Genomic DNA, 11,401 nt, shown 5'->3' with positions numbered 1-11,401 from the left:
ATTCACTATCTGGCCCTTTACAGAAAAGCTTTGCCGACCCACGTGGTAGAGGCCCACGGTCAGTCAGCCTGAGGGGTCAGCTGAGTACCACACAGGCTGGGCTGACCACAGCAGATGAGGGACACAAGGGGATTGAATGAGGGAGGCCAAGCAAGACTCAGTTGGACACAGTGTTGGTCCTCACAACAGAAGTGGGGCTGGTTTCCTGTGTCCATGAATATAACCGGAGGAACAGCTTGAATAACCCCAGAGGCATGATGGAAGCCGGAGGGCTTGCCTTCTTAACTTTGATGTATGGGGTGGGGACATAAATCTTTGTTGCTCAGGAATATCAAAAGTTGAAAGCATGAGTGTGGGGAGGTCTGGGGCAGGAAGAGATTGGTCCATGAATATAATTATTAAGCAATTATGGTTGGCATTCTGCAAATAGAACAAATTAAAAAGGAAAGGGAGAAAGGGGATTTCTTTCCCTGAATCGCATGTCTCTGCAGCATACCTTCTGATGCTTCCTGACTGCCAAATGTGGGTCCAGGCCAAGTGAGTTTTATGGCCATTGGCTGCACCTGGATGGGCCTCAAAGCTTTGTTTCTGAACACCAAGTGCCGATGTGTTTGCCCTGGGAGGACTCAGGGAGGGGCGAGGATGCTGGCAGGAAGCTTTGAGATGGCCCCAGAGTGGTGTAAGCTACAGGAAGCCAGTGGGGGTAGTGGTTTGGGGAAAGGAAAGCAAGAGGCTTGCCACACCCCAGGGTGTTTCTCTGAATGTGGACACCACACCCAGCCTGTCCAAGGCCCTCCCAATCATGTGTGCTCACTTCTCCCCCGTGCTTCAGAAGGGGACAACAAGGATGGAGTCTTAGAACAAGGAGGCTGGTCGTGAGTAACCATTTTCTGAGCCTCTATTATATGCCAGGTGCTTTAGACAACAATCTCGTGGAGTAGATATTCACTTCCCCATTTTGCAGATGAGGAAACCAAGGCCCAGGTAGATGCATTAAGAACTGGGTCCAGGGCCACAGAGTGAGTTAGCAATGCATTCAGGTCTCCCTCCAGATTCAACTCTTTCTTCCCTACCAAGCAGGTGTAACCAAGAGCCACATGGAGTGAGCAACCCCACTCCTCCGGCAAGAACACGGAGGAAAACAGAAAATTAAGTCCTGCTGCCCTCATGCCCCCTCCGCCATGCTCTGGTCTGACATCCAGTGTTACTCTGCTGAACAGAGTAATTTGCCCCTAAATGTCTCTAGTGACTTATCACGGCTTTTTTTGTCTGACATGTTAACACGAGCCTCAGCGTAACAAAAGTACTGTTATCAGGAAGTTGTCACGGAAATGCTCACGTGTTGGAGTGTAGAGGTGCAGAATGGTGTACTGAGATTTCCCGCTGGGAAAGATGTATGAAGTACTTGGGTTTGTGGAAAGTTAAGAGGGTCTAACCCTGATGCTGGAGGAGTTGACGGGTAACACAGAACAGAAGGAAGGTTCTAACAGGGAATAGAGGGTGGATCACCATGACAACACCTGAGTAAGGAGGGCAACCTGGGGTCAGTGTGTGGAGACAGACTCCATTCACAGGCTTCATGGCTGTCTTGAAAGCTGGGGTTAGAGCTCACCTTCAACTGGATGGATCAAAAGGACAATGGGAATTCTAGCAACAGGTAGAGGGAAGGGAGAGGAAGGGCCTTGTGACGGTTGTTGCCCTTGAGAGCATCGTGCTAAGTGAAGTAAGTCGGACAGAGGAAGACCAATACCATATGATCTCACTTGTATGTGGAATCTAAAAAAAAGCGAACTCATGGAAACAGAGGACAGGTTGGTGGTTGCCAGAGTCGGGGGGTGAATGGTGGGAGAAATTGGTGAAGGTGACCAGAAGTTACAAACTTCGTTACAAGATAAGTAAGTCCTGGAGATGTTATGTACAGCATGGTGTGTACAGTTGACAATACTGTACTGCATACTTGAAAGCTGTTACATGTCAATTCACAATTAAACTAGAAAAATGTATTATATATAATTCTATGTATTATATACTATATTATACAGACTATATATGTTTTGTTACTGGTGCACCTCGTTTTCTTACTGTGCTTCACAGATATTGTGTTTTATACAAATTGGACATTGGTGGCAACCCTACCTCAAGCAAGTCTACTGGTGTTGTTTTTGCAAAAGCATTTGCTCACTTCATGTCTCTGTGTCACATTTTGGTAATTCTCTCAATATTTCAGACTCTTTCATTATTATTATACTAGTGATGGTGATCTGAGATCAGTCATCTCTGATATTACTACTGCAAAAAGATTATGACTTGCTGAAGGCTCACATGATGGCTAGTGTTTTTTATCGATAAAGTATTTTTGCATTAAGCTATGTACTTTGTTTAGACATAGTCCTATTGTACACTTAATAGACTACAGTATAGTATAAACATAACTTTTTTATATGCCCTGGGAGACCAAAACATTCGTGTAACTCGCTCTGTTGGGGTGGTCTGGAACTGAACACACCATCTTTCTAGAATCCTCCTAGGCTTGTGTCTTTAAAAAGATTTTTTAAATTGAAGTATAGTTGATTGACAATGTTGTGTTAGTTTCAGGTGTATAGCAAAGTGATTCAGTTATACATATGCATATAAAAACTCTTTTTCAGATTCTCTTCCATTATAGGTTATTACAAGATATTGAATATAGTTCCCGTACTATCCTTGTTTATCTATTTTACATACAGTAGTGTGTACCTGTTAATGCCAAATTCCCAGTTTGTCCCTCCCCTCCAGGTCTGTGTTTTTGACATGACTGACATATAGAGGGATTTTTTCCCATGGGAATTTGTTCTATCTCCTAGATTGCTGTGTATTAGTGCTTTGGAAACTGGAGAGCAGAACAGGTATCTGAGAATCTTTGTGAAACAAAATGTTAAAATGGTACCTTCCTAAAAATAGCAACCAAAAGAAATTTGCCAATTTTCCCATATCGTAAAATGAAATGTTAGACTATCTAATTTACTGTTCCCTTCTGAACAACCCAATGGGGACCAATAACTCTAAATCAAATGGGTAAAACATTTTTTTAATGTCTGTGAAAGGAATATGTGATTATAATGAAAATGCAGAAGAGTAGAAGGAAAAAAATACCTGTAATTCCTTGTACCAGAGAAAACTGCCACTAATGATTAAAGCCTATGTGTAATAATCATGGGATCTCGATCAGGGGAATGACATTAACTCTTGGTTAATTTAATTTTATTTTATTATGATCTTATCGTAGTACATTATCATACTATTTTAACTTTCAATATAGGAAGCATTTTTGCATCTTATGGTAAACTTCTTGACATAAACAAAGAATTTGATTTCCCACAGCTGGATTTTCAATCCAGCTGACAGCTCTAAGACCTTGGACAAATCCATTCACCCCTGTGAGCTAAATTTTCCTAACTGTAAAGTGAGCTGGTTAAGGTAGACAAGTCCTAAGGTCACTTTCAGTTCTGAAATTTAATAATTCTAAGGCATGCATGGTCTAGTGTGTGACCCCTTTGCAACCCTTGTTATCTGATTCTTGTTTTCCACTCTTCTTACTCATCCACCTTTCTTTCTGTTCTCTTTTTACCAGTTTATGCTATAGTTCCTGACTGAGCAAGCTGTCTCCTGGCAATGTTATGAGACATCCCCCCCGCCATATCCCATTCCAAATCTTTTCCCAGAAGCCTGTAAACAATATATCCAGGCTGCTTGGGACACAGTCCTCTCTCAGACCCTGGAAGTTGACTTGTTTTGATGACCTCTGCCTGGTGGAGATAAAAATGAAAGACTGTGCTTGATGGCTCACATAATCGGTATGGAAGCCACTTCATCTAAATCTTCGCTATGTTCTCCAAGTCCTTCCTGGCTTAGAGAGAATCTAGTTGGTAAACTCCAGGGCCAATTACACATGCTTTCAATCCCAAAATAGCAATGCCTAACACATGTTTGATCCTCACAAAGGAGGAAAGTTTCCAGCAGTTCTCTTAAAGCTATAGAAAGGGAATCAATAGTAAATTCAATAGAGGAACTTTGATGACTGGGACAGCTATACAAGCCGGTAGAGAAATTTTGGGTGGTTGGAGGAAGAAAAGAATAAGATCAGAGTAAGCTGTTCTGAGCATTGTTCAGTAAGTTTCAAGGTGGCAGTGTGATTGAAGGGGAGAATGTAGAAATGACTGATACACCTGGACAATTTATAAAGTCAGAACTCTAAGGGGAGATGAAGTTCACGAAAGGAGGTACAGGCATGGCTCCAAGGGGTGAAGTCCAGATTTCATTAGGTGTTGTAATGACCATGAGCAGGTAACATCAGAGTGGAACTATCCCTCCAAAGGAATGGAAAAGGAGGTGTGACTTATTTGAATAATGGTTGATTTGGGCAGATCCAGAACTCATGGACATTTGATCTTTCACTCTGGGGGACTTCCACTGGAAAATCTGGAAAAGTATGCTAGGAAAACCAGTATCTTGGCCCCAAATAAAAATGCAATGGAAATGGGCATACAGATATATTTGGCCAAGGAACCAAGAACACCTAAATTATATACCATTGTCATATTTTTCTAGAAGAGCGCTGAAGGAAATACAAATATAATGAACATTTATGTAACACTCTGTTCTAGGCACTGTTCTAGGTACTTTGGACTTATTAGCGTGTTCAGTCCTCATAACTGATGTCATGTAAAGAGAAGTCTAGCGTGTTGGATGGGTCATCCATTTGGGAATTGAAGTAACCTAAATGGTGCAGGACATGAGGCAGAGAGGAAAATGGGCCAGGCATCGAAATCCATGATTATGGAAAAGTCACTAGGAGACTGAAAAGGGACAAACTTGAAAAAGAGGTTGAAATAATCTTAACTAACTCTCTGAGTGATTACTTACCCATTCAGGTATTCATTCAACGTTTATTGAGATGTGCTACAGCGTATGCCAATGTTCAGCTTTAACAGTAATGCAGTTATTTTAAATGGTGTTGGTACTTATACTCCTATCAGCAATGTAAACAAGATCCTAATTGCTGCTCATCACTCCAAACTTTGATCTTGATAGAACTTTTCATTTTTGACATTTCAAATAATTTTATACCTAATCGTATCTTATTGTTTTCATTTTTATTTCTCTCATCATTCTTGTAAATGTATGCTAGTAGACCTGTGCAAGAATGACTATAGTAGCATAATTCACGTTACAAAAAACCTGAACTCAACTCAAATGTCAATGACAGTTGAATGGATAAAATATTGAGATGTTTATACAGTACAAAATTATATAGTAATTAAACAATCACTGCTATAAATAAGAACATAGATGATTGAAAAAAAGCAAGTTCCAGGAGAATATATACAGTATGATATACTTTTTTTTCTTTATAATTTATTTATTTTTGGCTGCGTTGAGTCTTCGTTGCTGTGCGCGGGCTTTCTCTAGTTGCTGCGAGCGGGGGTTGCTCTTTGTTGTTGCAGTGGCTTCTCTTGTTGTGGAGCACGGGCACTAGGCTCACGGGATCCAGTAGTTGTGGCACACGGGCTCAGTAGTTATGCTCGTGGGCTCTAGAGCACAGGCTCAGTAGTTGTGGTGCATGGGCCTAGTTGCTCTGCGGCATGTGGGATCTTCCCGGACCAGGGCTCGAACCCGTGTCCCCTGCATTGGCAGGTGGATTCTTAACCACTGCGCCACCAGGGAAGCCCTTTTTTTTTTTTTTTTGGTATACTTTTTATAAGGTTCAAAAGCCAAAGCAATATACTGCCTAGGTCTATATATGTATGATAAGATGGATTAATTTTTTTAAAGCAAGAAAATGACCCTCAACAGAGGGTCTTTGCTCAGGGACCCAGGCTGATAGAACAATAAACATCCCAAATGCTGGTGATTACTATATGTTTTGATCTCATTACCATTCTATAGCTTCTCAGCTTTTTCTCCTTTAATTTCTAGCCTTGGGTTCAATGAATGGAAAAAAAAGGAGTTAAGAAGGGGCAGTGATGAAGAATCTTAAATACCAAATAGCACATTAGAGTGGAAGACTTAGGCTGAAATACTACTAGATATGGAATTTTCAATTTCCAACAATATTCATATACATATACATGTCCTTTCCTATGCATTGTGGTCATGATTTCCATAGTTTATTCAGCATTTCTAGCTCTGGTCATATTCAGTTAAAGGATTCTTAACTGGTAGCTCCCATTAAATGCATTCAAACCAATCTCTTTTACATGAGATCTGAGCTTATGCAGGAGTCTCTGCTAGTCTGTTTGACTTTTCATTGACAATCCCATCAAATAAATTAGTAACTGGCTCAAGCCAGAATATACTTGAGTTTTCAGGGGTTCAAGCCAATTTAGAGATCTCTCAATACAGTTAATTAGAGGATTATTGCCCTTTTTTTTCCCAGCCAGATTTATTCTCTGATAAACATGCACAATCAGGGTTTTGTTTTGTTTTTTTAACTCTTTCACTCATCCGCTAGCTGATCCATTCATACAGTTTGTCAGTTTCTGGTTACCTAATGGTGACTACCAATTATTGTTCAATCACTCATTCAATAAACATTTGCACTAAAACTTTTCTAAAAAGTACATGTATAAACATAAAATTTATAGTAGCATGACACTTAATATGTCGTCAATAGACGTTCATGTCATTACTGAGCACGAATGGAATTAGAAAGTACTTCGAAATGATAACCATGGACCTGTTAGTTACCACGGATTTTACAAGCTTCCCTACTCCAGCATTGAAGCTATTCGTCCTCAAGTAGCAGAAATTGTGAAATAACATAAAAGGAGTCACAGAGTTTAGTTTGAGATTAGGGAGACTGGATAGAAAAAGGAAAAAGTTCTCTGAGAATCTGTTGAAAATTAAGACCATCTCCTTTCCTATTTCTCTTTCTTACAAGTTGCCCACCTTGCGGACAGGCTGTGCTCCAGAAAAATAATCATCCATGGATGTGGATGGAGGAGTCTCTGAAAAAGTCACTGCCGATGTTTGGGCGAGCAGTTCTTCTGGCTGTCATAATCATTCCTACCTTTTTGAAATATTGTCCTATTATCCTGCATCTTAGCGAGCCCAAGATACAACAGGAAAATGCTCCTATATCCCTTCTGAATAGATTTTCAGCTTGTGACCAAAGGAGCAAAGTGTCTACCCTTCCTTTCCCACTTTGAAGACTCCAATCTCAGGGACAAGAGCCTGAAATCTTTGCTTTGCCCACCCTTCCCGCCCCAACTCTGACCTAATTTGCAGCCCCCTGGCACTGTCTTCTGCAGCTTTCCCACGTGAAGTTATTTATTTTCCTTGACTGTCAACTCAATTCATTCTGGGAGAATGTTCCCCCAAGCTCTGTGGATAATCTATTCCGTTGCTGAATTACTACTGCAATTGCAAATTTCCTAAAATAGCTTAGATTTCTCGTGTAGCTTCAATCACCTCTTACGCTGCTTGAAACCCTTCCACATCTTCCCGCGGAGCGGCTGGGCCCGTGACCCGTGGCCGCTGAGCCTGCGCGTCCGGAGCCTGTGCTCTGTGCTCCGCAACGGGAGAGACCACAGCAGTGAGAGGCCCGCCTACCGCAAAAAAAAAAAAAGTCCTTAATATGCCTTGGAAGCTTATATGATGCAGCTACTGTGTGCCCCTCCAACCTAAATTTGGACCCTTCCCCATTACCCCTGCTCCATCCTGTCACTCTCAAGGCTCCAGGCTATTTCCTCCTAAGTAATTCCTGTTCTTATTTGGTTTCACCTTGTTTAATTACCAAGGAGCATGATTATTGGATTGTATAGTAGGAATATGTTTAGTTTTGTAAAAAGCCACCAAACCGTCTTTCAAAGTGATTGTACCACTTTGCATTTCCCCCCAGCAATGAATGAGAGTTCCTATTGCTCCACATCCTCCAAACCAAAATTTGGTGTCATCAGTGGTTTGAATTCATACCCTTCTAATTAAGCGTGCGGTCGTATCTCATTGTTGGATCATGCTTTTGGTGTTGTATCTAAAAAGTCATCGCCGTACCCAAGGTCATTTAGGTTTTCTCCTGTATTACCCTCTAGGTACCTTTTTCATTTTCTGATGAGGAAAGTGAGGGACAGAGAAGTGGAGTGACTTTCCTGGTCACTTAGTAGCTGAGGAAGGAAAGGTCAAAATCTTTGTCTCCTGAATCTTCATGCAGTGCCTTTACCTTGCTGACTCAGCAACCTTTCTTCAATTTAATCCACACGATTTTTCTGGACAAAACAGTCCTTTTCTGTTTGGAAGGCACATGGCCTTCCAGGGCCAGATGTTCAAAGTTGGTCCTCTGAAGCTTCTTAGCCCTGATTTTTTATCCCATCTCCTTACACAATGAAGAGAGTGGCTGGAATAGATGCTGCAATGTGTTGCCTAGGTCCCTTGGTAACACTGAAGGACCCTCTTCCCCCAGCTGCAGGGAGCATTGTCCACAGAGCCCTCAGCTGTCCATCCCCTTCAGAATTATTTGAAAAGGGTCAACTTACTCAAATTGAAGCCCCTCTTCCTGAGTCAACCTGTATCTAACGCCTAGTTGATGTGGACACAATGCCCGGCCCCATGCCCCAGCTCTGCACAGCCTTCCAGGTCATCCCCGATTCTGAGCTGCCGGATGCTGCTTTGTCAAAACTGCCTTCTAACCCAGCTTCTCCCTCTGCACAGTCCTGCTTCTGAACCCTTTTTCCTCCACAGGTATCGCGCTCAGGAGCAATCTGGAATAGATTTCCTACATGCTACCCTCTGTCTCAGCGTCTGCTTCCTGGGAACTCAGCCCATGACAGTTGGTGCCAGGAGTGGTTTGAGAAACCAGATGCTAGGATGAGATTTTGGAGCTGGGTCGCTTGCCCCTCAGTTGGCAATGGGGACCTCCACCCACCAGACAGTGCCTGGCACGAGACAGCTGTGCACTTGCGAACACGTAGACTGGAGGTAAACTGGAAAATTATTCTTGTGGGAGAGAATGTTCTCCAAAGTGCCATGTTTGGGAAATATGGGAAATGTAACTCTAAGGATAGTGAAATTGGGTAGCTCTTGCTAAGTGCAATGTCCACTAGCTGCGTGGACTCAGCCAGGAGTCATTCTTCCAGTCCCTGGTGTATAATTGAAGAAGACATATTTGCTAATAGGCACAATCTTGACATTGGTTCCTTGGCCTGGGCAGTAAGAGCTATTGTAATGGGGAAGACTGGGTGGAAGGAAGCCTCTGAAGTTGCACCCTGCTCCTCTAGCAGGGTAGTAAGTGAAAAAGAATACTACATCTTTGGAGAACAAAAGAAATGAGCGTCATCCTTGAAATTCTTTCCCATCCTATCTCCATTACATTCACCAGTATGAGCCTGAAAAAAACCAGATGGCTCCTGTGGGATGCTTGTAGATACCACAAGCTCAAGCAAGGACTGGTGCTAATTGCAGCTGATTCCTGAGAGTATTCTTTTAGATCAGGTAAGCATAGCCTCAGATTCATGAAATGTGGTCCTTGATCTGGACAATCCATTCTTTTGTATCTCTATCAGAAAAACATATCTGGAATACCATAAATTTACTTGGACAACTATATAAATTTATAGTCTGGCTCTAAGGCTGTGTTAACTTTCAGAGATCTGGACTGGCTGGACATTCCATAGAACATCCACTGGTCCACTATATGGATGGAATCATGCTAATTGGACCAGATGAAAAAAATAGTGGCTAGTTCACTGGAATCCCATACACTTCAGAGGATAGAAAAAACCCTGAAAATTTTTGGGGCCCCATATTAGAAAAAATTTTAGGTGTCCGGTTATTTGGGGGTATATCAGAACAGGGCAAATTATTTCATCTTGTGCCTCCTGGCACAAAGAAGGATGCTCACCACCTGGTGGGCCTCTTGCTGTTCTAGAAGCTGCACATTCCACACCTTGGAATATTGCTCCAGCTGATATACCTAGTGACATGGAAGTTCACTAATTCTGATTGGGGGCTGGGGCAGGAAAGAGCCCTGAAGCAGGTCAACGCTGCTATGCATTATTTGACCTTATGACCTAGTAGATTAGAAGTATCCCCAGTGGTGGGAAAAGACTCCTCACAGAAGTTATACTAAGTACCAAAGAAGAAACACAACACAGACCATAGGATTCTAGAGCAAAACCATACCAGTTCTAACAAATAATTTTATACCTTTTGAAAAACAGCCTCTGGCGTGCTACTGAGCCATGGAAGTGATGGAATGACTGATCAGGAGACACCAATGATCATGGAGTCAAAAGTGTCCATCATGGGCAGAGTTCTTTTGGATCCACCTAGTCACAGAGTTGGACAGGTCCAACAACCATCCATTGCAAGATAGAAGTAGCACGCATAGGATGGAAGCCTGAGCAGGGCCAGTGCTATAGAAAATAGAGATTTTTTCTGAGCAATAAAAATAGTCAAGATTTCTGGACAAGCAAGATTTCCGAGCAAGTAGCCCAGATAGGATCACCGTTGCAACAGAACCTCTCCCTCAACTCACACCTATGACCATATGGAGGATCCTAACAACCAGCTGATGGTTGAGGCAAAAACCTCGGCTTGATTCAAGGGTAGATAGCTGTATTTGTGAGCTCACGTCACAGTCCAACAGGGGTAATTAACCCTGATTATCAGGACCAAGTATGGTTTCTGTTATACAATGGAGACACAAGGAAGTCACCTGGGCGCCTCTCAAAATTCCCTTGTTTGATGATAAAGAGTGCAGCAGCCACAGTATGATAAAGGCAGGATGACCAGGGCTGAGATTCCTCAGGGATGAGGACATGGGTGATGCCACGAAGTAAGCCACCAAGACCCCGGAAGTGCTGGCCAGGAGGTAGAAGAATCTACAATGGTTGAAGAGGAAGGAAATAATGACCGTTGGTTTTGACCCTGAAACCAGCGGTAGTGCCCAGGGCTAACCTTCCTCTTTTAAGTTTCCCTCAAAAGAATCTCCTCGGGCCTCCCTGGTGGCGCAGTGGTTGGGGGTCCGCCTGCCGATGCAGGGGACGCGGGTTCGCGCCCCGGTCCGGGAGGATCCCGCATGCCGCGGAGCGGCTGGGCCCGTGGGCCATGGCCGCTGAGCCTGCGCGTCCGGAGCCTGTGCTCCGCGACGGGAGAGGCCACAACAGTGAGAGGCCCGTGTACCGCAAAAAAAAAAAAAAGAATCTCCTCACCCCTCACAACCCACCCTGGGATTCTAGAGGAGATGTTTCCAGAACTTAAAGTAGTGGATTTAAATGGTATAAAAGAAAGACTAGTGTATGCAGTGATGCCCTGCCTAGCTTCCCCATCAGCACTTGAAGGGCTTATTCCTCTACCTGCTGGGAGTGCTATGTGCGGATGCCCTTAGCTGTCAGCGCTTTGCAATATTTACCTTGGCTAAAGAGAG

The 11,401-nt window shown here is 43.0% G+C and overlaps 1 long non-coding RNA gene across 1 annotated transcript; it reads left to right on the top strand.

The window, feature by feature from the left end:
* The first annotated feature begins 835 nt into the window (after positions 1-835).
* Positions 836-10,988, top strand: LOC112414032 (uncharacterized). Its single transcript, XR_003006061.1, has 4 exons — positions 836-875; positions 8,716-8,952; positions 9,353-9,465; positions 10,194-10,988. It is a non-coding gene; the product is annotated as an uncharacterized LOC112414032 (long non-coding RNA).
* The last annotated feature ends 413 nt before the right edge of the window (positions 10,989-11,401 follow it).

The sequence above is a fragment of the Neophocaena asiaeorientalis genome, unplaced genomic scaffold, assembly GCF_003031525.2.
Source record: "Neophocaena asiaeorientalis asiaeorientalis breed wild unplaced genomic scaffold, Neophocaena_asiaeorientalis_V1.1 scaffold46, whole genome shotgun sequence".
Classification (NCBI taxonomy): Eukaryota; Metazoa; Chordata; class Mammalia; order Artiodactyla; family Phocoenidae; genus Neophocaena; species Neophocaena asiaeorientalis.
Note: the sequence above shows the minus strand (reverse complement) of the source record. Positions and strands in the feature narration are given on the sequence as shown.